General features: G+C 51.0%; 1 long non-coding RNA gene and 1 pseudogene across 6 annotated transcripts in view; one reads left to right on the plus strand and one right to left on the minus strand.

The window, feature by feature from the left end:
- Positions 1-20,131, plus strand: part of LOC143696074 (uncharacterized) — a 54,022-nt gene extending 33,891 nt beyond the window's left edge. Inside the window, exons 1-3 of one of the 5 annotated variants that reach the window (XR_013185498.1) lie at positions 4,356-4,634; positions 12,986-13,498; positions 15,556-20,131. This is a non-coding gene — a long non-coding RNA (uncharacterized LOC143696074). The other 4 variants (XR_013185497.1, XR_013185496.1, XR_013185499.1 and 1 more) reach the window with 4 other exon arrangements.
- On the minus strand, positions 573-23,237 carry LOC143696073 (uncharacterized; annotated as a pseudogene). The gene is made up of 3 exons (XR_013185495.1): positions 23,058-23,237; positions 21,376-22,586; positions 573-3,482 (listed from the first exon to the last, which is right to left on the minus strand). The product of XR_013185495.1 is annotated as an uncharacterized LOC143696073 (transcript).
- Positions 23,238-24,076: the final 839 nt, after the last annotated feature.

Consider the following 24,076-nt stretch of genomic DNA (forward strand, 5'->3'; position numbering starts at 1 on the left):
TGTCCCTGCTGGGCCCCTGCTGCAGCGTGTCCACGTCCTTGCCGTCCGTGCCGGGGAGCCCGGCAGAGGCGGAGGCAGCGCTGCAGGTGCAGGGTCAGCGGCGGGGAGGAGACCCGGCCCTGGCAGCGGCTCCGGGAGCAGCGATCGGCGCTGGGCCGCCCGCACTGCAGAGAGCCGGGGCCCTTGTGCCTGCCCTTGTGCCCAGGGCGCCTTTCCCCGCCGCCCGCCCGCCCGCCCGCTCGGGGGAAATGCCCCCTGTGCCGCCCCTCAGGGCCGCCCCTCGCCGCTGCCCCGGGCGCTTCCGGCGCCGCCTGGAGGGGCCCAGGCCTCGGCCTCACCCTGCTCAGCCCAAGGCCTGGAAAAGCAGATTCAAACACCCACCCAGAAAGTGCCCCAGGATGCCAAGGTCAATCTTTTGTCACCAGCACGGCTTTGCTATCAGAGTCTGGATGGGAGTAGAAAATCACCAGGGGAAAAGAGCATGAACAAGTTCTGCCGTGGCACTACCTCAGGCTGTGGGGTACCAGTTGTTGGTTTCACAGGCTCTGGATTGAAGGCACTTGAGACAGTAATTCATGTTCAGACTCAAGTGTTTATTATTTCTTATCAGTAAAACAGCCTCATTACTGGGAGTTCAGCAGCTTTTCAGTAGAAGGCACAAAATGGCCAACAATCTCTTGTTCCAAGGTCTTTTAAGACTAAACTATCCAATTAGGAACTGACACCTAGATTATTTTCCCTTTTAACCCAATAACTGATCCCAAAGTGCCTGCAATGTGGAATTTCTGCCCAATTTCAAAAAGCCACCCAAACCCATGAAGAAGGAAGAAGCATGAAGAAGAAACCCAGGACGAAACACTGTGCCCTCCATTTTGCTTCCATCCACATCATACTAAAAATCCTAGAACCTCAATTTCTCAGAGTCAGAGTGAACCAAAGCCCAAAAACTGGAGGTGATAAGAATGGACTAAAACCACAACCAAGGAATCTGCATCGCCCTGAAATACCTTTCCCCTTACATCAGCCTGGTGCATATTCATAGACCCTCATGCATATCCATCAACTACTTTACATATTCCAGGAATGATTTTACATGACCCCTCCCTGGGTCTGCCTTTTCAGAGCATGTGTGTTTCTTGGCTGTGGTTTTAGTCCATTCTCTTTATCACCTCCAGTTTTGGGCCTTGGTGCACTCTGCCTTCAGACAGGGAGTGCTGATAGTTGGCAGATCTGTACAGGTGTCCTCATCCCGTGCTCATTGGATGTTATCCCATCCAAGCAGGCAGTTTACCACAAGCAGCCTTTTCACAAGCTTAATTAACGACAGAAATAAAAACTATAGAACAAAGTTACTTTAAAAAACAGTCCCAGCCCATATTTGATCCCAGTCTGTGTGGTCCTGATCCATATGGTCCCAGTCCCTGGGATCCCAGTCCATACAGTCCCAGTCCATATTTGATCCCACTCCAGGCTATCCTGGTCTGGAGGGTTCTGATCCACACGATCCCCATCCATGTGATCCCAGTCCAGGTGATCCCAGCCCATATTTGATCCCAGCCCATATTTGATCCCAGCCCGTATTTGATCCCAGCCCGTATTTGATCCCAGCCCGTATTTGATCCCAGCCCGTATTTGATCCCAGTCAGTGGGGTCCTGCACACACTCCCAGGGTCTGGAATTCCATTTCCCAGACAGGAAAAAAATGTTCCTGCCCTTGAACTTCCTTCCTATCCTTTCAACAAATTGCAATAAAATTATAAACAAAGAAATAATAATTGAAATTAAATAGGTTATAATAAAAATGAAATATAAAAACCTCAACTCTTCTTTACAATACTCCAACAATGATTCAACCCAAACAAACAACTATTACTATAATATTACCAATGCATATAAACAAATTATATATCTAGAAATACCTTTTGAAAGTTTAAACTCAATAATTAATATACTTCAGATAAAAAATATCTAAAAAACTAACATACAATCTAACACACCTGAGTAAAACAATTCATATTACAAATATACTAAACAAAAAACCAAACACCACTATAATTTCTCAGAGATTTTAACCAAACAATTAAACTTTAATAACATCCTTAAGTACTCTAAACCAATTAAAATTATTTTTAAAAGATTTATTGGGGGTGTGTGGTTTTATTTGGATATTGATTTTTTAATTGTTAGAGGCTAGATGATTTAAAAAATGGGACTTTTATAGGAATTGAATCACCTGAGAAGGTGGCACTCTGCAAACAGAATTGACTGAAAATGATTGGGACAGAAATCAGTAACTCTGAAAGTTTTATTTGCTATCAAATACATCCCACACACCCAGCCCCACACAATCCCCATCCCATTGCTCCAAATCAAGATCCCACTTCTCCCAATCCCCTTCTAACCCCATCTCACCCTGGTGACTGTGGAATGGAGAGTTTGGCATGGGATTGAATTTTTTTTTGAGGAGAGAACAAGGAATTTGAGGTAGGATTGAGCTTTTTTGGATTAAAATTCAGTTATTTCCAGTGGGATTTGAGTGGTTTTGAAGTGACAGATCCATCCCTCTTGGCTTTCGGAGTGGAAACACATGGAGAAGAGAAAAAAATTCAGGCCAAACCAAAGGACAAGCAGCCAGGTGTATTCCAAACATGGATCACAGGGAATGTGAGTGACCAGGGCTGTGCCCAAAGTGCCTCCTCCAGTGGGGGATGGAGCTGCAGCAGCACACGAAGCTCTTCCCGCACTCAGGGCACTCGCAGGGCTTCCCTTACCGGTGCCTCCGTTGGTGTCGGGTCAAGTGAGAGCTCCTGGAGAAGCTCTTCCCACACTGGGGACACTCATAGGGCCTCTCCCCAGTGTGGATGAGCCAGTGCCTGACGAGGGTGGAGTTGCGCTGGAATCCCTTCCCGCAGTCGGGGCATTGGAAGGGCCTCTCCTCTGTGTGACTCTGATAGTGCATGAGGAGATGGGAGCTGGTCTGAAACCTCTTCCTGCATTTATCACACTCGTAGGGCCTCTCCCCTGTGTGGATGCGCTAGTGCTTGACAAGTTCGGCGTTGTACTTGAACGCCTTCCCGCAGTCAAGGCATTGGAAGGGCCTCTTCTCTGTGTGAATCTGATAGTGCCGGAGGAGATGGGAGCTGGTCTGATACCTCTTCCCACACTCGGAGCACTCATAGGGCCTCTCCCCTGTGTGGGTCCTCTGGTGCGAGTTAAGGCGGGAGCTCTGGCTGAAGGTCTTGCCACACTCCCCACATTCGTAGGGCCGTTCCCCAGTGTGGATCCTCTGGTGCACGATAAGGCTGGAGCTCCACCTGAAGCTCTTCCCACACTCCCCACACTTGTAGGGCCATTCCCCAGTGTGGATCCTCTGGTGCCTGATCAGCTCGGAGTTCCACCTGAAGCTCTTCCCACACTCCATGCACGTGTGGGGCTTCTCTCCATCATGAAGCTGCTCATGGAGCACCAGCTCCGAGCTCTGCCTCCATCTCCGGCCACCTTCCCGGCCCAGGCTGGCTCTTTCCCCCTCACATCCCCGCCATCTGCGTTTGCAGCCCCTCCTCGTGCGACATCTCCGGGGCTTTTCCTCCCTGTTGGCTTCCTGCGCCATGGAGCCGCTCAAAACGGCCTCTGCCACCAGGTTCTGCCACGGGCATTTGTCCTCCCTGCTCTCCATGCTCAGCTCCTGCTCTGGGCGAGGAAGGACAAGGACAGCATGGGATTTGCCTCCGTGCCACAGGCAAGGGCAACGAGATCCCCCCAGGCCGTCTCTGGGGACACACTGCCCCCTCTTGGCTCTCCCCATTTCGGGATGCCGGGGCTGTTTGGGCTCCCGGGCTCCCTTCTCCCCTCATTCTCTGCTCTGCGCTGCAGCGGCTCCAAGGAGTCCCCCCTGCCCCTCTCCAGGCTCTTGAGGCTCCCGCCAATGGCGGCGCTCCCTCCTCTCTGGCCTCCCCACTTTGGCCTCCTGGGGGACACAGGGCTCTGCTCCTCCAGGCTGCCTCTGCCGGCAGCCGCCACCGCCACCCCCCGATGTCCCCCCGAGGGGCCTTTTCCGCTCAGCCTTGGACGTCTTCATTCTCCAAACATCCCCCCAAAAAACCCAACCCAGGGACCCCCCGGGATATCTGGGCCGGGCTCCCCCTCCCCACTTACATGCGCCATGGGGGGGGCGAAGATCCCACAGGTGGGGGCTGTGAATTCAGGCAAGGCTGGAACGCATGGTTCCCGCAGCTCAGCCTTGATCCGCCCTTGTCCCTCCTCTTCCTCCCGCCCCTCCTCTGTCTTATCTCCCCCTCCTTCTTCTCCTCCTTCTTCTCCTCCATCCTTCCTCCCTCTCCTCCTCCCCCCTAACCCCGCCTCCTTCGCTGCTCTTTCTCCTCCCGCTCCTCCTCTTCCATCCCCCCTCCTCCTCCTCCTCCTCCTCCCCTGTCTTATCCCCACCACCATCTCCTCTTCTATCCCGCCCCTTCCATTCCTCCCCCTCCTTCTCCCCCCTTACCCCGCCTCCTCCTCCCACTCCATCCCTGCCCTTCCCTCCCTCCTCCTCCTCCCCCAGCAGCAGCCACACCCTCGGTGCCCCGTTCCCGCAGCCCTCGCAGCCCGCGGCAGCAGCGGCCATGGAGCCGGGCCAGGTCGGCATGGGCAGCGCGGGGCTCTCGGCTGCTCCCAGCCGCTGCGGGCGGGGGGAACCCGGCCCGGGCCAAAGGAGAGGCAAACTGGGCAAACTGGGGGCTGCACATCCAAACTGGGCCTTGCTGGGGACCCTGCCTGGCCACTGCCAGCCCTTGGGGCTCCTCTCGGCACATCCGCCAGGGGGGAACGCACACAGGCCTGGGGGATCCCAGCAGTGGCAGCACTGCCAGGGACTGGGCTGCACTGGGATCGTACTGGGAGCGACTGGGGCTGTACTGGATTTGTACTGACATCAGACTGGGATCGTACTGGGAGTGACTGGGGCTGTGCTGGCTTTGTACTGACATCATACTGGGATCATACTGCCGTATCAGGGCAGACTGTGATTGCACCTAGGGACACTGGGATCATAGTGGGAGTGAGTAGGAGCCTGTGGGGAGCACTTGAGACCATGTTAGGGACAAATGGGATTTACTGGGATGAACTGGGATGGTGCTGAGTGTTACTGGGAGTAGCTGTGAACAACTGGGGACATGCTAGGAGCAACTGGGAGGAACTGGAACTGAATGGGTGCATGCTGGGAGTGATTGGAAACTGCTGGGGTTATACTGTGGTGAACTGGGATCATGCTGGAGCTGACTGGGATCATTCTGGCAGTGAGTGCCACTACACTGAGGCTGACTGGGAGTGCTTGGGAGCAAATGGGATCATACTGGAAGGAACTGGAAAGATGCTGGAGGGAGCTGGGTTACACTGGGAGATGCTGGGAGTGACTGGAACAAAAGTGAGGGGGAAAGAGAGCAACTGGAACCATGTGGAGCAAAACTGGTTCATACTGGCAGGGACTGGGAGCACACTGGGCTCCTATTTGGATCATACTGGGAGGGACTGGACTAATACTGGGAGGATCTGAGAGGGACTGGGAGCACACCCTGCACATCATCCCCCAGACTGGGCCTGACTGGGAGCAACTGGGAGCACGCTGGCAGCAAATGGCATCATACTGGGACTGACTGGGTTGATCTAGGAAGCAACTGGAACCACGCTGGAGGCAGCTGGGACCATACTGGGAGAGATTGGAAGCAACTGGGATTATACTGGGACCACCCTGGGAGGGCTGGCATGTGACTGGGATCAAACTGGAGCTTACTGGGATCATATTGGGGTTGAAAGGGAGCAACTGGGATCACACTTTGGGCTACTGGGAGCAGCTGAGGGAAACTGGGATGATGCTGCAAGCAAACTGGAGGAGCTGGGAAGGACTGGATGCCTGCTGGAGGAAACTGGGATCTACTGGGCATGACTGGAGGATCATACTGGGAGAACTGACACCTTACTGGGGCCACTGGCAGTGCCTGGAAATGACTGCAGACATGCTGGGGGCAACTGGGATATACTGGGAGTGTCTGGAAGCATCCTGGGGGGACTGGAACCACACTGGGAACAACTGGGACCATGCTGGGGAGAACTGGGGCCATGCTGGGGACAACTGGGACCACACTGGGGGCACTGGCATCAGACTGGGAGTGACTGGGAGCAACTGGGATTGGACTGCAAGGGACCGGGATCATACTGGGAGTGGCCACAACCATACTGGGATTATACTGGGTGTGAATGGAACCTGACTGGGGCTTCCTGGGAGCTACTGGGCCCATGTTGGGAGGAAAATGTGACCCACTGGGAGCAACTGGGATCGGCTGGAAGGTTCTGGAACCATGCTGAGAGGACTGAGACTACAACTGGGGCAACTGGGATCATACTGGGAGCAACTGGGGCCACCCTTTGAGCAACAGATAGAAACTGGGATGATGCTAGAGGAAACTGGGAGGAACTGGGAAAGACTGGGATCATTCTGAGGTAACTAAAACATACTGGGAGTGTCTCTAACCATCCTGGGGGCACTGGAACCACACTGGGAACAGCTGGGATCATGCTGGGAGCAACTGGGACGATGCTGGGGGAAACTGAATCTACCCTGGAGGCAACTGGGCACGACTGGGACCCTGCTGGGAGGGACTGGGACTATTCTTGGGGCAACTGGGATCATCATGGGAAGAACTGGGCACATCTGGAATTATGCTGGGAGCAACTGGGATCACACTGGGATCCCAGTGAGAGCAGCTGAGTCCATGCTGGGTTACACTGGGATCTCATTGAGAGCAACTGGAATCACACTGGGATTGACTGGGAGTGGCTGGTTTTGTGGATTTTGGGGGTTTGGATTTTGGGGGATTTTCTTGGCATTTTGAGGGGGAGTTTTTCTGGGGGTGTATGGGGGTTTATTGAATTTTTTTGTGGCTCTTTTTGAATTTTTGGGGTTTTACTGGGATTTTGTTGGGATTTTTTGGGATTCTCAGAAATTCCTGGGGTTTTATTGGGATTTTTAGGAGATTTTGGGGCATTTTATTGGAATTGTGGTGGCATTCAGAGGGATTAATTGGCGATTTGGGGTTTTTGGGATTTTTGGTGGGATTGAGGGGGTTTTGGGTGTTGCCAGGATTTCTTTGGATCTTGGGGAAGATTTTGTGTGATTTCTTCTGGTTTTGGGGACATCTTTGAGGGATTTGCCGAGTTTAATCGGGATTTTTGGGGTTTTTGGGATTCCAAAGGATTTTGTCGGCTTTTATTGGGATTCTAGAGTGTTCTAATGGGATTTTGAGAGATTTAATTGGGATTTTGTGGGTTTTATTGGTGTTTTGTGGCTTTTAAGGAGATTTTGGTGCCTCTCAGTCCTTCCCCACACCCAGGGAATGCCCCAAAACCCCCCTAAAATTCCACTAAAATCCCACAAATCCCCAAAAATTACAAGAAAACCCTCCAAAACCCCAGTGAATCCCCAAACATCCCATTGGAAATCACCAAAATTTAAAAAAACTCACAAAATTTTCAATAAATCTCCCCCCACAAAACCCCCACAACCCCAACAAAACGCCAAAAATCCAAAACCCCCCAAATCAACAAAACCCCCCAAAATCACATAACCATCTCAAAACCCAATAATTCTCCCCAAAAACCCCAATAATTCCCCCCAAACTCCCAAGAAAATCTCCCAAAAAAGCCACCCCCCAATCCCCAAAAACCCTCTCAAAACCCCAAAATCCCCACAAATCCCCCCAGACTCAGTGGGGCCGTCCTGGATCAGGGGGCACCGGCCGGTGGAAAGGAGCCACTTCAGGGGGCCCTGGGAGCTTTTTGGGGAGGGGGCACCATGGGAGACCCCCCAAAAACGGTGGAGGGGGGAACCCCTGCAGTGCCCCCTCCCCCCGAAACCCCCAGACCCCGGTTCAGGGTGGGCCTGGGACCCCCCGGGACCCCCAAATCTCCCCTGGGACTCCTCCAGGAACTCCAAACCCCCCAGAGCCCCCCAAGGTTGGCCCAGGACCACGCTGGACCCCCAAACCCTCCCCAGGACCCCCAAAACCTCCCCAGGACCCTCACCCTCCCCCCAGTTCTCCCCAAAATTCACCCCAGACCCACCTGAGGCCCCCCTAATCCATCAGACTGCCCCAAATCCCCCTCAGACCCCTCAGTCCCCCCCAAACCCTATGAAATCCTTTCAGACTCCCCGAAATTCCCCACCTCAGACCGCCCCAGATCCACTCACAACACCCCAGTTCCTCTCGCAATCCCCCAAAATCCCCTCAGACCCTCCCAATTCCCCTCAGATCCCCCTAAACCCACCTGAGAACGCTCCACACCCTCTCAAGCTCCCCCTAAAGCTCCCTCAGACCCACCAAACCCCCACCAGACCCCCTCATTCCCCCCAAACCCACAGCACACCCCCCTATTTTCCGTCAATGCCCTCAGAAATCCCCAATTTCCCCTCAGACCCGCCCCAAGCCCCCCCAGTTTCCCCCTGGCCCCTCCTCAGCTCCTTCTCAGTTGCTCCCGCCTCCGCCGCGTGCGCCGGCTCCCAGCCAATAGCGACGCGCCCTGCCCAGCCGACCAATCATCGTACTGCATTCCACAAACCAATGAATCACCGTGCGGCTCCCCTCAGCTACGCCCGCCTCCCCCTTGCCGCCCCAGCCAATCAGAGGCGAGCCGGAAGCGGCGCCCCCTCCCCTGCCGGTCCCGGGCCCCCCCGGTCTCGGGCGGGTCCTGCGGGAGGCGCTGGGAGCGGCGGGAGCGCTCCGGGAGCTGCTGAGGCGGCCGGGACAGGAGCGGGAGGGGCCTGAGAGGGGATCGGGGGAGGGTCTGGGGGGGCTTTGGGGAGGGTTCCGGGGGCTCTGGGGGGCGTCTGGGGAGGGGCCTTGGAGGGGTCTTAGGGGGTCTGCGGTGGGTTCGCACAGGGCTTTGGGGAGGGCTCTGGGGGGTCCAGGAAGGCTCCTGGGTGGGGTCTTGAGAAGGAACAAGGGGGGCCTTGGGGAGGGGTCTGGGGAAGAGTCTGGGGGTGTCTCAGCGGCCATCCTGGGCTGGGCCCCATTGGCGTCTGGGGACTCTCAGGGGGGTCCTGGGCCAACACTGGGGGGCTCTGGGGAGTTTGAGGTTCCTGGAGGGGTCCCAGGGGAGATTTGGGGGTCCCGGGGGGTCCCAGGCCCACCCTGAACTGGGGTCTGGGGGTTTCGGGGGGAGGGGGCACAGCAGGGGTTCCCCCCCCCCCCTGGTTTTTGGGGAGTCTCCCATGGTGCCCCCTCCCCAAAAAGCTCCCAGGGCCCCCTGAAGTGGCTCCTGTTCCACCGGCCGGTGCCCCCTCATCCAGGACAGCCCCACTGAGTCTGGGGGGGTTTTGGGCGGCGGTTTTGGGGAATTTTGGGTTTTGAGAGGTGTTTTGGGGATTTTAGGGGAGCTTTTCTGCGCTTTGGGAGATTTTATTGGGAGTTTAAGGGGAATTATTGGGGTTTTTGGGGAGAATTTTTGGGTTTTGGGGGGGGGGTTGGATTTTCAGGGAATTTTATTTGTGTTGGGGGGGTTTCTTGGGATTTATTGAAAGTTTTGGAAGTTTTTTTAAATTTTGGTGGGTTCCACTGGGATTTTTTGAGATTCTCTGGGATTTTTGAGGGTTTTTTTGGTATTTTTGGGGAGTTTTGGGGATTTTTAGTGGAATTCTGGGGGGGCTTTGGGCTTGTCCCCAAGTGTGTGAAAAGGGCTGAGAGGCATTAAAATCTCCATAAAATCCCAAAAAGCTCCAGTAAAACCCACAAAATCCTAATTAAATCTCACAAAATCCCATTAGAACAACCTAGAATCCCAATAAAAGCCCACAAAGGATATTGAAGTCCCAACAAACCACCAAAATCCTAATTAAACCAAAATTGTCCCCAAAACCATAAAATGTCCCACAAACTAATCCCCCCCCCCCCCCCCCCGAGACCCAAAGAAATCCTGGCAACATCCAAAAAAAAACCCAGAAAAACCTTCCAAACTCCTGCCAAACAAAACCCCAAAAATTCCTTGAAACACCTGAACCTCCAAAGAATCCCACTAAATGTTCCACAATTCCAATAAAACCCCCCAAAATCCCCCAAAAATACCAATAAAACCCCCCAAAATCCCCCAAAAATACCAATAAAACCCCTCAAAATTCAAGACAATCCCAAAAACCCCTCACAAAATCCTCATAAAACCCCCTGAAATTAAAAAAAAAAACTTAAGATTTCAATAACCCCCGGAAAAACATTCTCAAAGCGGCAATAAAACCCCCCAAAATCCACAAAGCCCCCCAAAATTCCCCAAGTCCCCCAAACCCAATCCTTCTCTCGGAAAACCCCAATAATCGCCCCTGAACTCCCCACAAACGCCCGCAGCCCAAGAAAGCCCCAAATGCCCCAGCCCTGCCTGGCCCTCCCTGGTCCCTCCCAGTCCCGCCCAGGCCCGTCTGGGGCCGCAGCCAAAACTCCCCGGAGCGAGCGCGGAGGGCCCGGAGCGAGCCCGGAGCCCATCCCGGGCTGGGCCTCAGGCTCGGCCCCTCGGGGGCATTTTGGGCCAACCTGGGCAGGGTTAGGGTGGGCTCAGATCCCTTGCGGGCATTCCCAGCCTTGCCGGGGGGATTTTAGGCCCCTTTGGCTGACTCGAGGCCGAATCTATCGGGGTTTAGGCCAGTTTTGATAATTTAAGAATAAACTGGACAGTTTTACAATGGATTTTGGATCCCTTTGGCTGATTTCAGGCCTCTTTGGATAATTTCAGTTTGAGCCAAGCCCTCTAAGGGTGATTCTATGTTCCATTGTGAGCATTTTAAGCCAGTCTGGGTGATTTTAGGTCTCTGTGGCTGATTTTACGTGCAAGCAGTTGAGTTTTAGGGTGGATTTTGTTATAAATAAGAAGCTTGACTAGGCCAATATTCCAGCAGCAATCAATTTATTAATTAATATGGTCAAGTATGAGCAATACAGCGCTGGGTACAGTGGGGGAAATTTTCCCTCCAACTGCACACCGAGAGTTGAGGCTGACAGGTATTTATAGGGGTACTCATCAGCTTTCTCAGCAGTTTCTATTGCCAATTGTTCCTCACCAGCAGTTTCTATTGCCAGTTTTTCCATCACAATTCTATACACTATTGTGATGTAGTTTTTCTCAGGATGTGTCCCAGAAAAAGGAGCATCCCAGGTGGTGGTGGTGGTGGTGGTGGTCCAGTTTCCGAAAGAAGGAAGGAGTATCCCAGATGGTGAGGTCCAGTTGTCCAGATGTGGGGCCAACTTTTAATTGCAAGGACTTTAAATCTCATAACAGTGATGTCCAGCTTCCCTTGGTCAAACCTGTTAGTCCTTGAGTTGATGTCCATCTTCCTTTCTCAAGCTGCATGTTTCCTTTTTGTATATTCTAAAGCTATAGTTTCAAAAGATCCTTACTACAAGCAATATTCTAAAATTATACTTCCAAAGGTTATTCTTGCAAAACTCTTTAAGGCTTACAAGCAGAAAGTTCCTGTCAAAAAGCAACATCCTTAAAGCTTTAATTCAAATGCTCCTAAATCAACTTAAGGCTTATAAAGGGTAACTGCAAACAAAGGATAGGTTCAAAGGCCTTCTTCCATGCTTTATTATTCTCAGTTATTATTAGAATTTGTCTTTATGACTGTCCCATGGTCGGTTTCCACACACATTAGAATCACAAATGCACACATTGCCTGTAGGTACCTGCCCCGAAACACAGCTTTGTGTTTCACATGTGGCTGCTGGGCTGGGCTCCAGAGGGGAATGGCCTTGCAGCAGAAAGTGCCCAGAGAGCCCAGAGCCAAAGCGTCTCTGCCCTGCAGGCGCTGCTGCTCCGTGCATGGAAACATCTCCAGGGCTGGAGTGGGCTGAGGGCTGCTCCTCATCCCACCCAAAAGAAGCCGAGGGTTGGATATGATTGCAGAATTTCTCTCAAGCTGAGCCTGGCAGGGGCTTCTTTACAGGGAGCAGCTGCTACAATAAATACCCTGATGCCTCCCCAGGCTCTGTGTGTTTCAACACTCTTGGCCTTTCTTGATGCTTCTCAAATGAAAGGAAATTCCTGGGGCAGCAGCAGCAGGATTGACCTCTCCCCATAAAATGCTGTTACATCCCTTGGTTTTCCAGCCCATCCAGCTCTTACAGTGGCCATCCTGGCATGTGTCCAAACCCGGAAGATGTTCATATCCCAAAAGGGTGACACAGGGTTTTTCCTGTTGTTGTTAAGACCTGGAAGACTTTGAGGTTTACAAATAGAAGGGGGAGCAATTGCAAGGTGCTGTTCTGTATTTATAGTGGTCTTTTAATGAGTACAAAAATTACAGATGGACCGTGATAGGAAAATAACCTGCTGCAGGAAAAAATCCTCAGGATACCTGGTTATTCTCAATATCTACTGCTGTCATTTAGTAGGGAAAGACGGACAACAAGCCACGTCTGAATAACAACAGATTAATGTTGTGCTCTCTCCCTGAGTCTGCTCCCAAAAGATCTGGGATTGAGCAAGAGAAAGGAATTTTAAGAGCTGTTTTGGTTATTTCAGAGAAAATTTAAAAGGGAGAAGGGATTGGGGTGATTAGGTGTCGGAACTCAGTGCCTCCCTCTGGGTGTCCAGAGTTGCTGGGACCCCTGCCAGGGGGCTCAGAGACCCTGGCACACAGCCCAGAACACTGTGGGTTTGATTATGACCCGTGGAGCAAATTACCAGCTTTGTACGAAGACCTGAAAGCCACAGAAGTTTAAGTAGTGTAACAATAAAATTATCACTAAGTGAAAAAGTAGATTTTGGAGTTTTTAGAACAGGGGTTTTGGGGACAAGATGGAGGGACTTGGGCGTGTCCAGCTTCTCTTCTCCTTCTTCTCTACCTCCATCTTCTGCTGTGATGTTGGCACTTTTGGATTGGTTTAGAATAGAAGCTCACTGTCTAACATAGGTGATATGTATTGGAAAGTAATTGTAAACATGTTTTATGTAGTTTGCAGTATAAAGAGATAACACCGCCCCGGGGGCAGGCAGAATGCCATAGAATGTCTTGCTGAGCCGACCTTGGCTGGGCAGGAGAAAGAATTTTATAGATAAGATACAATAAACAACCTTGAGACCGAGAAATGAAGAGCTCTGACTCCTCCTTCGAGCGCCAGGCTGGGAAAAGAGACTTTCAAACTCTTCTTGGGGTCACTCTGACCAGCGAGAGACCCTGACAATTGGCGTCCCTGGGTGGGCTCCAAGAGGGCACCCAAGGGGGCAGTTGGCAAGCAGCCACGCCACAGCCATCAGCCGCTGAAACCCAGCCCAAGAAGGAAAGAAAACAGGCACTCTCAAGGAAAAAATCCAGAAAGAACATCTCGACCTCTGCTGAGAAGACTTGTTTCAAGCTCGACCCAGAAGGATGAGAACCAGAAGCGCACCTGGAAAATCCTCACCTGCGAGCTGCTGGACAGTGACCAAGACAAACTCCGGACCGACCTTGCAGATGATTCAGCTTTTGGTAAGGAAGGTCAAAATTGAGAACATGGAGGGTACATGCTCCCAGGAACAACTCAGCATCTTGTCAGCCCTACAGGGCGTGGCAGCCACACACCCTGTAAAAATCTCTGAAAAAAGATAAAATGGCCTTGAAGCTTTTATCCCCAGCAAGGGTAACGTTAGAGGCAATTTCGTGGAATTCTGCGGGGTCTGCCAGCTCTCAGCAGGCAGCAAGTGTTCTCCCAAGGGTGGGAGGAGGGGAAGTCATCCTGCCATCAGCAGGTGGCTGTTGCCCTTACCGACCAGGGAGGGGCAAAAGTAATCCCTACCAAACAGGTGTGGGAGGAATTGGCATCATCTTCAGAGTCCCTGGAGTCCCATGGGTCCCCAGAACGCCCAGAAACCCCAGAACTCTCAGGGGAGGAGGGCGGAGGGGGGCGTGGGGCAGCGGGAGGCGCGGTGTTGGAGGCGCCCGCGCTCCCGTGACGGCACCGGCAGAGATGGGGCATGGTCAGGGTGCAGAGGGTGCCCGAGGTACCAGCCCTTCTCCGGTGCCATGGCATCAGCCAGCACACAGGCAGCCGCAGCAGCCAGCACACAGCTTCAGCCTCCATCAAAATCTCAAGTTGGAGTTTTTTCGCAGGTGCAGCACATGTTGCGTGAGGCAGTTCACTGAACTCCTCAACAGTCTGGTCCCACAGAAGTGACAGACACAGCATTTACCAGATGATCAGGCTTCAGATGCAAAAGATGGACATGTAAAAAAGCTGTCCAAAAACATCAGAGTAAAGTGAGAAAGCGCCAGGATTTTGCCCAAGATACAGAAAAAAGGGAAATCAATGCAAATCAATGTTATTCCAAATATGATGTAGATGGAAATCCTCTATTGTGAAAAATGCCTTTCAGGGAGGGAAACCACCACATAAAGATAGAAGTATTAGTAATGATTAAATTACCCAAAATGTCTCTGAAGACAGAGCATTTGGGAAACATCAATCAGATTCTATCTGTGGGGTCATCAGCTGATTCTCCAATGGTTCAAAGTTTTAGGGATTGCTGGTATGGAGTTCGTAACCTTTGTTATTTTTGGATTTTATAGGTGATACTGATAAATAAGGATTGTTGTTAATGCTATATGAATACTTTAAAAAGGTTGTCTTAACCCCTTCAAACATTTCCTGTTGATAAGTTGATTATATAATAATGACAATTCTCAGAATTTATGATAAGAATTATTATCAAGGTATTGTTGTAGTATTTACAGCCAGCTTTCATGTGTTTCACTATCTCTTTGTGTGATCATCTACAAGACACATGTCTCCTCAGGATCCTGTCTTTTCATTTCTTGACTACTCATTTTTTGGGGTTTCTTTTAAATCCAGATTGCCAGTTTCGTGGTTTTCTTCAGTTATTATTTCTTCAGTTATTACAGAGGTACTCCAGCTGAGAACTCAAGAAGTTTGCTGTGTTTGAAGAATTTCCATCCTGACAGAAATTCCGGAGGGATTCAATTATTTAATGGTTTGATTGATCTTTAATCCTAAGGTTTCCTATCCATAATTGCTGTTTTTATGAGTGTTGTTTCAAGAATGTGTAAAGTGATATCCATCAATTGGAGTTTGGGCTCTGGCCAAGCCCTAGCTCTACTTGAATGGAGTGATTGACAATCAGCCCAGATGTTGTCTGCATCAAAAAATATTCATATCCTTTTGGCTTGGCAATTTGACCATATATGACAGCTGAGCCTGTTTTCAGAGGGAGCTTGGAGAAACATGAATCTGGACATGAGTTCTCCAGTTCTCTCTTGTTTTAAGGTTCATCAGCTGTCGCAGACTCTGGGATTACAGTTCAGTGTTCTAGTCCTTGATAATTGTATGATTTCAGATTTGTTATTGGTTATGCGTATTCTCTAATTGATTTCTAATTGCTGTTATCTTACATTTCCCTATGCAATATTGCATAGCGACTGAATCAGAGCCGATCAATGTTTTATTTTCATATCAGGACCCATTCTTCACCTCTGGGATTTTGGGAAAATCCTCCAGTCCCTGTGGGGACGTGGATTTGTTTGTGTTTTAGCAGGTGCAAAAGTCCAGATAGATCTCAGTGAAGAATGTGAAACTCCATCGAGTGCAAGAGAACGCTGACAAGAAGCGTGGGCAAGAAAACGCTGACCATTCCACAACCAGAAAAGGAGACGTACAGATGTGGACTGCACAGAGATTCCAACCCTTGTGCTTCACCCACAGAAGATTGTGGACTTTGGGTTGCTTCATGGATGAGAGCCACGCAGTGATACCCACTGGTGTCACTGGAACTTAGACCGAGACAGGACTTTTTAATAATCGGTAAGGACAGAAGCAGCATCCTTGGACTTATCATTTTATCATTTGCCCCAGGATCATCTCGGCAAATCAGAATGAAGAGCTGACAGTTTTAGCCAAAGCTCTTCAACCACCACTGACTGTTCCAGAGAACACCCTGGTAGCCAAAGCTATCGCTTTGCCACCACATGCAGCGAAACAAGTCATGCCGGTGTTTGATCAGCAGGACTTTCCCTCTGGAGACCACATCCATGGAATTCTCCAGTGTTCGTCATTCGGAAGAAAACTTCAGGCTCATGGAGACTGCTGCATGACCTCAGGAAGATCAACGAAGTCATCGAGGACAAGGGACAGCTTCAACAGGGTCTTCCTTTGCTCTCAGTGATTCCTAGAGATTGGCCATTTGTGATCATTGATCTCAAGGACTGTTTCTTCAGCATCCCGCCTCATCCAGATGATGCTCCTCAACTTGCATTCTCCCAAGCATCAACAGGGAGAAGCCTCTGCAAAGGTACCAACACAACAGCAGCTGCAAGAAGCTCGTGACTGTGTGATTGCAGAGGTGCAAAAAGAAGGACTGGAAATCAGTGTTTCAAAAATTCAGGAGATCACACCATGGAAATACCTAGGGTGGAAGATCTCGGAGCGAACAATAAGATGGCAGAAAATGGAAGTCAGCTCCAAAGTCAGCAATTTGCATGACCTGCCACAGCTTCTTAGAGAAATCAACTGGATGAGACCAACCTTGGGGATCACAAATGAAGACATCCCAGAGGCTCGATCTTTTGAGAGGGGACAGTGACATCAAATCTCCCAGAACTCTTACACCTGAAGCGTGGAAAGAACTTGAGAAAATTACAAAGGTCATTCAGCAGAAACAAGCACATCGTTTTGTAGAATCACTGCCCTTTCAGTTGGCAGTGCTGGGGGCAAAGGTCTCCAAAGACGATCCTCACGGACCTGGAGATGGCATCCCAAATTATCATAAAAGCAAGGACAAGGTTGCTGACGATGTCAGGCAGGAATTTTTATACAATTCATTTACCATTGAAAAAAGATTCTTTTGACTGGGTGTTGCAGAGATCAAAGGACTTGTTAATTGCATTGTTAGGGTAGCCAGGCATTTGCATGATTTGTTTTCCAGGTCACAGATTGCTGAAATCAAAAATATGTTACAGGGAAAAACCAAGAATAAGTGAGGAACCATTGGATAGGATAACAGTATTTACTGATGGTTCAGGGAAGACCCACAAATCAGTAATCACGTGGCAGAATTCGGTCACAGGGGAATGGGACTCAGATGTAGAAACAGTCCAAGGTTCACCACAAATTGTGGAATTGGCAGCAGTGGTCAGAGTCTTTCAATTGCTCCAGCAACCTCTCAAGCTGATCACAGATTCAGCATATGTTGCGAATGTGGTCAAACAATTGGAAGGTTCACTTTTGAAAGAAACAAGCAATGACATCTTATATTCATACTTATCATGTATGAAAACACTGCTGGAAAGCAGGGAATGTAAGTATTTCCTTACTCACATTAGAGCACACTCGTCCCTTCCAGGATTTTTAGCAGAAGGGAATGCCCAGGCAGACAAGCTAACTGTGCCCATTTCACAGACTTTACTGGATGTTTTTGAGCAGGCAAGGTTGAGCCATGCATTTGTTCATCAAAATGCACAGGCACTGATGGAATCCTTTCGCATCTCAAAAAGCCAAGCGAGGGAAATCATTGCCCAGACTGTCAGCTTGTGCAACCACCTGCATCCACAGGAGCAGTCAATCCGAGAGGATTGCAAAGTCTCCAGCTGTGGCAAGCTGATGTCACAAAATATCCGTCATTCAGAAAGCTCAAAAATGTTCATGTTTCAGTGGACACATTTTCAGGAGCAGTCTTTGCATCAGCACATACAGGAGAAACAGCAGAATATGCCTGTCGACTTTCTTGCAAGCATTTGCATCATTAGGTGTACCTCAAGAGATAAAAACAGACAATGGCCCAACAAACACAGGGAAGGTGCTTGACAAATTTCTGAAAAAGTGGGGTCTCACACACACATTTGGTATTCCATACTCCCCCACAGGTCAAGCAATCAGTGAAAGAACACATCATACCCTGAAATGCCTTTTGGACAGACAAAAAGGGGGGAGCCAGAGGCTACACCTCACGAGGTTGAACAAGGCATTGTATGTGTTGAATTTTCTCAACAGCTCCTTTTCAGAGCCCAATCCACCGATTTTAAGACATTTTTCAAACAGCACTCAGGCAAAACTAAGGGAGAATCCTTTCATTTTGATCAGAAACCCAGAGACAGGACAAGTAGAAGGTCCCTTCAAACTAATCTTGTGGGGCAAGGGTTTCGCTTGTGTTTCCACAGGGCGAGGTCTGAAGTGGGTGTCAGCGCGACACGTGAAGCTGTATCGGACTCGAGAGCAAGAAGCCACTGATCTCGGAAACAGAGAAGCGAGCACACAGACGGAAGAAGAGAACCAGACTCCAGACATTGACTCAGAAAAGACATAAAAGAACAAGAACTTGGGGGTTGTCTTTTGGGGTTTGGGTGTCAGAAAAGATAGCAAAGCTTCTCGCCAAGGGTGAAGCCATGAGCTTTGAAATGTTCGTGTGCCTCATTTTTCCACCTGTTGCTTTAAGCAATGAGGCGAATTTGCCCATTGTCCAACCAAAACAAAATGTTTGGGAGGCTTTGGCTCAGGCAGCAAATCTAGAGAGTATTTGCCTGACACACTCAAGACCAGGGAGACCATTTTCGACATGCATGGTTGGATTGCCAGTGGACAAATGGCCAGTTCCAAAACACAATCCTGTAAAAGTTTCGCAGTTCATTAAGCATCCTGTGAATGAGTGGTGTTCTTGGACAAAACTCCTTCCTGCGGCTTCCTCTGAACCTCAGGAATTGGAAATTTTTGGGTCCATGATCAATGGAACTTTGCATGAAATTTGAAATCTCAGATGTGACAAAAGCAAAAAATAAGACCATTGATGTCACTCCGAATCATGCCTTTTACAAAAATGCATCGGCTTGGTGCAAATACACCAAGATGGCAACCAAAGCATTGCTCCAAGTTCCAGCACAATTGCCTCGAGGGATCTTTTTCATCTGTGGGGACAGAATTTGGCATGGCATCCCTGCAAATGTCAAAGGTGATCCATGCAACATTGGAAGAATTTCATTGTTGTCACCTGATTCGAAATCATTGAAACAAAAATGTAAAGGGAAAAGATCATTGAAACACTCTAGTCCAAATTGTGATGATGAGGTAAACACTTGGGACAAGGCTCAGAGAATTGCCGTTGCAATTTTCTCACCTCAGACAGCGTCGGGGGTGGCCTTGACTCAATTGGACCACATGGGTTGTTGGTTGAGCAAACACGCTCGAGCCGTTTCTCTTGCGCTGAGTGACGTTAAAAGACATTGGAGCGTGAGACGAGCAACTCTTCAAAATAGAGCGGCAATTGATTATCTGCTGCTAGCACATGGACATGGAATTTGAGGGAATGTGCTGCATGAATCTGACAGATCACTCAAGGTCAATGCACGAAAATATCAGAAAGAGAGAGGAAAGCATAAAAAAGCTTGGAGAGATCACTGGATCTTGGATCGATGATGTGGTTGGGTTTTTTGACCTTTCTCCATTGTGGAAAGAACTTTTTAAAATAGGGGTTTATATTTTAGTAGGACTTTTAGTTCTCATGCTCATCATGCCATGCATCTTTTTGTGTGTGTGGCGGGTCATGAATGGAGTCGCCAAAGAGGCGTTTTTGGTGCAAAGAGAAGGGGGAGATGTCGGAACTCAGCACATCCCTTTGGATGCCCAGAGTTGCTGAGAACCCCGTCGGGGGGCTTGGACACCCTGGCACCCAGCCCAGAACACCTGGGGATTTGATTTCGACCCTTGGAGCAAGTTGCCAGCTTTGTATGAGGACATGAAAGTCACACAGGTTTAAATAGCGTAATAATAAAATATTCACAGGGTGAAAAGGTAGATTTTAGGATTTTTGGTATGGGGGTTATGGGGACAAGACGGAGGAATCAGGGTGTGTCTGGTCCTTCTTCTTTCTTCTTCTTCTTGTTCTGCATTTTGTGCTGTGATGTTGGCACTTTGGGATTGGTTGAGTAGAAGTGCACTGTCTAACATGGGTGATAGGTATTGGGAATTAAGAGTAAATATGATGTATGTAGTTTATAGTATAAAAAGACAACACCGCCTCGGGGGCAGTCAGAGTGCCTGTGGCTGCCCTGCTGAGCAGACCTCAGCTGGGCAGAAAGAAAATTTTATAGATAAGAATTAATAAACAATCTCAAGACCGAAAAGTGAAGAGTCCAGACTTGTTCTTCAGTTGCACGGGCTGAGGCAGAGACATCCTGCGCATCTCGGGGCAGAGAACAGCAACAGCCAACCCGAGACAGGATCCCCAAAATTGAGCTGGGAGGGGGATGGGACCCTCAAATTGAGCTGGGAGGGGGATGGGACCCCCAAACAGGATGAAGCCAATTTTGTTCCTGGAATATATAAAGTAATTTATGGATATGCAAAGAGATCTATGAATATGCAACACGCTCATGTAATGGGAGACAAGGACCATCGAGCAAAGGTTGCTACGGCCACCAAGACCCCCCAGTTATTTTCGGGGACACCCCTTAATTATTCTGGTTTTAATTACATCAGCCTGTTGCATATTCATAGATCCTTATGCAAATCCATAAAATAATTTACATATTCCAGGAATGATTTTACACAGCACCTCCTTGGGGGTGTCTCCCCATTTCAGGAGCATCCCCTGGAATGGAAAATGTAAATCCCACTCCCTCTGAATAATAATAATAATAATAATAATAACTATACAAATAATAATTAATTTTGAAATGAAGGGGCTCTCAAGCAAAGATATGGGAGTAGAAATAACAATTCTTTATTAGGAAAAATTAAAAAAAAAATGCAGTAGTAGAAACAAACAAAAACAGTGACAGAGTCAGAATCCTCTGGGAATCCAGTGGGAAAAGGGCTGATCCTGTGGGAATCCAGTGGGAAACACTGCTCCTGTGGAAGTCCAGTGGGAAAAGGCAGATCAAATGGGAATCCAGTGGGAAAAGGCTGATCCTCTGGGAATCCAGGGGGGAAAGGGCTGATCCTTTGGGAATCCATTTCTTACGCCACAAAGAAAGGGCAAAGGCAGGACCGTGGGGTTTTTATAGGGTATCCCAAGGGTGGAGTTGGGGTTTGGGTCAGGGGAGGAGTTCTTAGCAACACAAGAAGGGTGAGATCAAATTCCTGCCTCTTAGCAACAGGGGCACTCCACAAAGAATGTGTCCCCAAATACTAAATTCCCTCTAAAACGACTGAGAAATTATGGAATTTCAGATATATTCGAATAATTTCCTTCATTTAACCCAGTTTTGGGTGTTTTTAAAGGATGAAGATGAAGCAGAGGAAAATTAAGGTCAAGCCAAAAGGAGAAGCAGCCAGGCATGTTCCCAACATGGATCACAGGGAATGTGAGTGACCAGGGCTGTGCCCAAAGTGCCTCCTCCAGTGGGGGATGGAGCTGCAGCAGCGCACGAAGCTCTTCCCGCACTCGGGGCACTCACAGGGCTTCCCTTACCGGTGCCTCCGTTGGTGTCGGGTCAAGGTAGAGCTGCTGGAGAAGCTCTTCCCACACTGGGGACACTCGTAGGGCCTCTCCCCTGTATGGATGCGCCGGTGGGTGACGAGGGCGGAGTTGTGCTTGAATCCCTTCCCACAGTCTGGGCATTGGAATGGCCTCTCCTCTGTGTGAATCCGATAGTGCAGGAGGAGAACGGAGCTGGTCTGAAAACTCTTCCTGCATTTATCACACTTGTAGGGCCTCTCCCCTGTGTGGATGCGCCGGTGGGTGATGAGGGTGGAGTTGTGCTTGAATCCCTTCCCACAGTCAGGGCATTGGAAGGGCCTCTCCTCAGTGTGAATCCGATAGTGCAGGAGGAGAACGGAGCTGGTCTGAAACCTCTTCCTGCATTTATCACACTTGTAGGGCCTCTCCCCTGTGTGGATGCGCCGGTGGGTGACGAGGGCAGAGTTGTACTTGAATCCCTTCCCGCAGTCGGGGCAGCGGAATGGCCTCTCCTCTGTGTGAATCCGATAGTGCAGGAGGAGAACGGAGCTGGTCTGAAACCTCTTCCTGCATTTATCACACTTGTAGGGCCTCTCCCCTGTGTGGATGCGCCGGTGGGTGATGAGGGTGGAGTTGTGCTTGAATCCCTTCCCACAGTCAGGGCATTGGAAGGGCCTCTCCTCTGTGTGACTCTGATAGTGCTGGAGAAGATGGGACCTGGTCTGAAACCTCTTCCCGCACTCAGAGCACTCATAGGGTCTCTCCCCAGTGTGGGTCCTCTGGTGCACGATCAGGCTGGAGCTCTGGCTGAAGCTCTTCTCACACTCCCCACACTCGTAGGGCCGTTCCCCAGTGTGGGTCCTCTGGTGCTTGATCAGCTCGGAGTTCCACCTGAAGCTCTTCCCACACTCCACACACGTGTGGGGCTTCTCCCCATCATGGAGCTGCTCATGGAGCACCAGCTCCGAGCTCTGCCTCCATCTCCGGCCGCCTTCCCGGCCCAGGCTGGCTCTTTCCCCCTCACATCCCCGCCATCTGCGTTTGCAGCCCCTCCTCGTGCGGCATCTCCGGGGCTTTTCCTCCCCGTTGGCTTCCTGCGCCGTGGAGCCGCTCAAAACGGCCTCTGCCACCAGGTTCTGCCACGGGCATTTGTCCTCCCTGCTCTCCATGCTCAGCTCCTGCTCTGGGCGAGGAAGGACAAGGACAGCATGGGATTTGCCTCCGTGCCACAGGCAAGGGCAACGAGATCCCCCCAGGCCGTCTCTGAGGATGCACTGCCCGCTCTTGGCTCTCCCCATTTCAGGATGCTGGGGCTGTTTGGGCTCCCGGGCTCCCTTCTCCCCTCATTCTCTGCTCTGGGCTGCAGCGGCTCCAAGGAGTCCCCCCTGCCCCTCTCCAGGCTCTTGAGGCTCCCGCCAATGGCGGCGCTCCCCCCTCTCTGGCCTCCCCACTTTGGCCTCCTGGGGCACACAGGGCTCTGCTCCTCCAGGCTGCCTCTGCCGGCAGCCGCCACCGCCACCCCCCCGACGTCCCCCCGAGGGGCCTTTTCCGCTCAGCCTTGCACTTCTTCATTCTCCAAACATCCCCCCAAAAACCCAACCCAGGGACCCCCCCGGGATATCCGGGCCGGGCTCCCCCTCCCCACTTACCTGCGCCATGGGGGGGGCGATGATCCCACAGGTGGGGGCTGTGAATTCAGGCAGGGATCGGCCGTGCGGCGCCTCCAGCTCAGCCTTGATCCGCCTTTGTTCCTCCTCTTCCTCTTCCTCCCGCTCCTCCTCTGTCCTATCTCCGCCTCCTTCTTCTCCTCCGCCTCCTTCTCCTCCTCCCTCTCCCTCTCCTCCTGCCCTCTAACCCCTCCTCCTCCACTGCTCTTTGTCCTCCCGCTCCTCCTCTTCCATCCCCCGTCCTCCTCCTCCCCTGTCTTATCCCCACCTCCTTCTCCTCTTCCATCCCGCCCCTTCCATCCCTTCTCCTGCTCCTCCCCCCTTACCCCGCCTCCTCCTCCCCCTCCATCCCTGCCCTTCCCTCCCTCCTCCTCCTCCCCCAGCAGCAGCCACACCCTCGGTGCCCCGTTCCCGCAGCCCTCGCAGCCCGCGGCAGCAGCGGCGATGGAGCCGGGCCAGGTCGGCATGGGCAGCGCGGGGCTCTCGGCTGCTCCCAGCCGCTGCGGGCGGGGGGAACCCGGCCCGGGCCAAAGGAGAGGCAAACTGGGCAAACTGGGGGCTGCACATCCAAACTGGGCCTTGCTGGGGACCCTGCCTGGCCACTGCCAGCCCTTGGGGCTCCTCTCGGCACATCGGCCAGGGGGGAACGCACACAGGCCTGGGGGATCCCAGCAGTGGCAGCACTGCCAGGGACTGGGCTGCACTGGGATCGTACTGGGAGTGACTGGGGCTGTGCTGGCTTTGTACTGACATCATACTGGGATCTTACTGGGAGTGACTGGGGCTGTACTGGCTTTGTACTGACATCATACTGGGAGTGACTGGGATTATGATGAGAGTGACTGGGAACAGCTGTGAACTTCTGGGATCATGCCAGGGGCAACTGGTAGTGACTGCCTGCACGGTGGGGGTGACTGATAACAACGGAGCTTATACTGGGATGAACTGGGATCATGCTGGAGGTGACTGGGATCATTCTGGCAGTGAGTGCCACTACACTG

Source organism: Agelaius phoeniceus, chromosome 28 (genome assembly GCF_051311805.1).
Source record: "Agelaius phoeniceus isolate bAgePho1 chromosome 28, bAgePho1.hap1, whole genome shotgun sequence".
NCBI lineage: Eukaryota > Metazoa > Chordata > Aves > Passeriformes > Icteridae > Agelaius > Agelaius phoeniceus.